The following is a 6,000-nucleotide window of genomic DNA, read 5'->3' as shown; positions in this document are numbered from 1 at the left end:
AGACCGGAAGCCTTACAGGCGACGACCTTCTCCGCGAACACGATGCTGTTCGTAGGATGGAGAAGAAAAGGAAAAAAGGATGGCCGAAAGGAAAACCCAGACAATAATTTAATTAAAAATTAGCGAGTCGATTGTACAATGGAACATCAATGGATGTTTTTCAAACATCCATGAGCTCCAACGCTTGGTACATGACGTAGACCCGATTTGTATATGTCTGCAAGAAACGCATTTCCGCCGAAATGAAAATTTTAAATTAAAAGGATTCGATATATTTCGGCGAGATCAACCGCCAAATGTAAGAGTTAGAGGTGGAGTAGCTATATTAACATCGACTAGAGCTACCACCGAAGCGGTTGTTCTAAACACAAACCTACAGGCGGTCGCTGTTAGAATGAAGCGTCCGCTCCAGGTCACTGTCTGCAGCATATACTTGCCGTATTTTGATTGGAATAAGGATGTCATAGCAAGACTAATTTCCGAGCTTCCCCCACCTGTTTTACTGGTGGGTGACTTTAATGCTCATAATTCTCTTTGGGGATCAGATCGAGTAGATCCCCGTGGAAGAGAACTGGAAGGGTTCCTGATGAATTCAGAACTTATTATTTTAAACGACGGATCAGGAACCTTTTTCAATGCCAGAGATGGATCGACGTCCTGTATAGATCTTGCACTTATAAGCGGATCGATAGCACCGAGGTACAGCTTCCATGTCATAGACGATCTGCATGGAAGCGATCATTTCCCGGTGCAAATTGTAACTGATGTTACAAGAACAATATATCCCATCCCTAAAAGATGGTTATTTGAAAAGGCAGACTGGACGAGCTTCACAGCTAGAACGATACTCCCGGAACCAACTGGAGTTATCGGAGACGATGTCGACGCCATAACAAATACAATAATTGAGTGGACATCGAGATATATTCCCAAAACATCTGGGAAACTTACGAAAAAAACCCGTTTCCTGGTGGAACGATGAAATAAGTGAAGCTATAAAAATAAAGAAAAGGGCGCATAACGCCTTTAAGAAGCGTCCTAGCATAGAAAATCTTGTTGCCTTTAAGAAATACAGGGCGTATGCAAAACGTCTTATGATAGCCTCGAAAAAACGATCCTGGCAGCAATACGTGTCATCCATTGACAAAACTACTACTGCATCAGATGTTTGGAGGAAAGTGAAGGCGATTTGTGGGCGTAATGATTTTGCTCCCATAACTAGCCTTCAAGATGAAAATGAAATAAAAGACACTCCATATGAAATTGCAGAGCTGTTATCCAATCACTTCGAAAAGGTCAGCAAAACGGCCAACTACGAGGAAGGTTTTCGAACCAAAAAAGAAGAACTCGAAGGTCTACTAAATTTTAGAACTGAGTATAATTACTCATATAATGTACCATTTAAAATGGAAGAATTCGCGAAAGCGTTGGAAAAAGCAGGTAACACAGCTGCTGGTCCGGATGAAATCCATTATAATATGATCAGGCAGCTGAATACCACTGCAAAAAGCAGATTATTAGAACTTTATAATAAAATATGGCGGGATGGAACGTACCCGCAGCAGTGGAAAAAAGCTCATGTTGTTCCAGTACCAAAGAAAAATAAAAATTTAACAGACCCCAATAGCTATCGTCCTATTTCTTTGACGTGTGCTATGGGAAAAATACTGGAAAAATGATTAATAATCGACTCGTCTGGGTTTTGGAAAAAGAAACCCTGATATCACCGTATCAAGCAGGTTCTCGGCAATATCATTCTACCACTGATCAAATGATCAGCTTAGAGGACATTATATATAACAGCTTTATTAAAAGGAAACATTGTGTCGGAGTCTTCTTTGATCTTCAGAAGGCTTTCGATATGACCTGGCGTCATGGTATAATGCTCCAGATACATGAATGGGGCATTCGTGGCAATCTGCCTATACTGCTCAGCAACTACATGAATGACCGTACCTTCCAAGTACGCGTCAACAATGAATATTCATGTGAAAGAATCTTGGAAAATGGCATACCGTAGGGTTCGCCGTTGAGCGGTACCTTGTTTACCATTGCCATTAATAAATTGATACTAGCCATTCCAGTAGAAATCAGCAAAAGCGTCTATGTTGATGATCTGGCAATTGTGTATGCCAGCAACAAGACTGCTATGGTGAGGTACAAATTGCAACGAGCGATCAATGCTCTAAATGAAGTTGCAAAGAATAACGGATTCCAATTCTCACCAGAGAAAACGTACTGTGTACACTTTTGTAGGAAGAGAATTCCTCATCAAAGTCCTGCGTTGACAATTGACGATAATCCAATACAATATAAAGATAGCGTAAGATATTTAGGACTAGTATTGGATAAATCCCTTACATGGGGATTACATATACAGGACTTGAGTGATAGATGCAAAAGAGCCCTGAACATTATAAAATGTTTATCGAATTTAAATTGGGGCTCAGACAAAGAGACATTATTGAGATTGTATAAAGCATTGGTTCAATCTAAACTAGACTACGGATGTATCGTATTCATCCGCTAGAAAGTCGCACTTAAGAAAGTTAGACGTAGTTCATAATAGTTGAATAAGATATGCAACAGGCGCTTTCCGCACAAGTCCGGCGGCTAGTCTGATGTCTGAAGCCGGAATAATGCCACTACATTATAGAAGAGAAATCTTTTTGTTAAGATATGCAGCAAATGTATGGGCTTTCCCTGCTCATATAAATAATAAATTGTTTATGAATCATCCTATGGCTGCAGTATATGAACATCGTGCTACCTATTCCAGACCAACCGGAATTAGGTACCACGAATTAAGAAGAAAATATGAAATTGCTATACCAGAGACACTAGCAATTTCTACTAGAGAAATATCGCCATGGCTCTTGCCAGCGGTAAATACAAGTTTGGATCTCTCTCAAGGAGAAATAAAAAAGAAACCAGCAGTGATCATCCAGCAGGAATTTTTAGCAACCGTCAGTAGCTACGAAGAACATATTAGAATTTATACTGACGGTTCTAAAACCGAACATGGTGTTGGATGCTCGATATATGTAAATGAAGAAGCCCACTTTTGGAGACTGCCAGATGTGGCCAGTGTCTACACGGCAGAACTCACTGCAATTCAGCAAGCTCTTCGCTACACTGAACACTATTGCGAAGAGAGAGTGCTAATATGTTCCGATTCATTAAGTGCACTCGTCGCAATTCGGAACAAGAACATTAAGGATGTCCTAATTGCAAACATCCTGTCCATTTTATACGTACTAAAACAACGAGGACAGCGATGCGTATTTGTATGGACTCCAGGGCATACTGGTATTACAGGTAATGAAATCGCAGACGAAGCTGCCAGAAAGGCAACAGTCTGCGATGACTTGGATGCATTTCCTGTAAGAGTGGCAGATGTTAGACCAACATAGTAAGAAACAAGTGGAACGCTGAATGGAGGAGTTTAAATACAAAATTAAACTCGGTTAAAACTTCTCCTTATAAATGGAAAAGCGACTTTAAGTTGACTCGCCGTGAACAAGTAGCGGTGACCAGACTTAGAATCGGTCACACGCGATTAACAAATTTATATTTGTTAACCGGCGAAGTGAGACCAATGTGCGGTGTTTGTAATAAAACACTGACAATCAAGCATCTAATAGAAGAGTGTACCATATATGAGGACCTCAGAAAGAGGTTCCGTCTTACAAATAATATTAGTGCTGATCTGGATAATGGAAATGAAGAAAATATAGTTGCATTTTTACACGCCAGTGGACTTCTTAAAAGTCTATAAAATGGAAGTTTAAAGCTGTGGTAAAAGATACTCTAAGCGGTAGTTTTATATATACATATAAGGGAGTCTCGAAGCGTGGCACGTATAGTGACGGGAGGTAGCCCTCTTGCCTAGGCCATTTTGGCTCACCTGCATTCAAGAGCAGTGAGTCGGGGTGTGTCTGATGATGGCATGGGGGACCCTCAAGGGTGGATTGAGGGCGCGAGGCTGTGGGTGTACGCTGTACATGCCTATAGCCTATTTATAAGAAGGATTCAACTGCCACGGCACCCCGGCGCGACTGATATACTGCTCATCGGCGGTTCTGGTCGCCCCGAGGGTGCTTAAACAAACTATAAATGAGACTCGTAGAAGAAAGAAGGAAAGATGTGGCATGATAAGTTTTAATTTTAATTTAATGGTCTTTTGAGAACCTATCTCAAATTTTAATATTGGGGCCCTTTACACCCCATAAGTGTTTGTGATTGTCCTCGTCTTTATGTCTTAAATGTTTTGTGTAGTTTGTGCTTTTAAATAAAATGTAAGGGCCCTTTACACTCTTACATATGACGATCCAGATGGTGATAGTAGTTTCTTTTAAAGATTATGACGAGGGCTAATGACCTTAGCAGTCGATGCCCGTAAAAATTCAAAGAAAAAAACAAAAAAAACACGCTATAATAAATGTACAAAATGATGATGAAAAATGTGTTTTATGGTCTATTCTAGCACATCTGTTTCCCAACAAAAAATAACACGTGTCGTGTTTCTCCTATAAACAGTTTCAAAATCGATTAAACATGAAAGGAATAGAATATACTGTTTGTATTAAGGATATTGATAAATTTGAAGCGCAAAACCCAAATATATGTGTAAATGTCTTGTGTTATGATATCGAAGATGACAAAGAATCGTTTAATCCTAATGATGTATATATAAAACGTGTGAATAATAATCGAAGAACCGTTGTTTGGTTATTGTTATTAACCGATGTTAAATTAATTTGCTCCCATTATACTCTAATAAATATGACAATCGAATATAGTGGTTTGTTAAGGATGTTGAGTGGTAATAATAAAAATAGAAAATGCGATTATTGCCCCTATTGTTTGTATTGTTTAAATCTTAGTCATGTGAAAGCGAAGCTAAAGAAAAACTTGCAAAACATATTGAAGATTGTAAACAAGGAAAGTTTCAGAAAATTACAAAGCAATGAATTGGTGTAGTAGAGAATCGTAGACGAGGAATATAGTATCGTTTAAAGACTATTCTTCAACATTACCCGTGCTATTTGTTATTTATGCATATTTCGAATCGTTTATAGTTCCAAATCATATTGCAAACCCCGAACCAGGTACTAGTAATACTACAAAAACACATACCCATATACCATCTGGATATTGCTATGTTATTATTGACGAATCTCAACATGTTGTCGAATCGAAATTATACAGGGCCACTACAGATGATGACAAGGTAGTTGAAAAGTTTCTCGTTGATTCATGTAATAAATACGAATATTTCAAAAAGGAATTGTCAACTAAGAAAGAGTGTATTATGAGTGAAAAAGATCAAAAAATATTTGAAAATGATACTAAATGTGTTACATCTGGAGATGAGATTAATGTGAATCGTGTAAGACACCATTCATATACAAGTGGTAAATTTATTGGGCCGGCTCATGAAAATTGCAATTTAAATCTTAAACACGCAACATTTATTCCAGTTGTATTTCATAATTTACGCGGTTACGATTCACAGCATATTGTATTGGCGCTCAATGAATTGAAGGATAAATTAAAAATTTCTTGAATTGCAAACAACAGTGAAAAACTTGTATCTATAACACTCAAGAATGAAATATCATACCGATTTATAGATTTGTATCAATTTCTATCTTATAGCTTAGATTTGGTGCAAAGTCTATTTGATCATTGTCATTGATTTACTAAGAATATAGAATTAATTCTATAGTAAATGGATTAGAAGTGTATTATTTATACAATTGTTCAATATCATCTTTTATATTATCTAAAAATGTAATTAAATCATACTTACCGGACAGATTTTTGTAACAAAATACTAATTTACTGGCATTGTCAATTCGTTCAAAATTCATGTTCTTATTATAATGAAAATAATTTTAATAATGATGTTATTGTTGTTATGCTGGCACAATCCCGCTTTCGGTGAAAGTAATGATGTCCGAATATTTAAAATTAATTTAAAAGTGATTAAAACTG

This window comes from Lycorma delicatula, chromosome 4 (assembly GCF_047948215.1).
Source record: "Lycorma delicatula isolate Av1 chromosome 4, ASM4794821v1, whole genome shotgun sequence".
Taxonomy (NCBI): Eukaryota; Metazoa; Arthropoda; class Insecta; order Hemiptera; family Fulgoridae; genus Lycorma; species Lycorma delicatula.
This window is presented reverse-complemented; position numbering follows the sequence as displayed.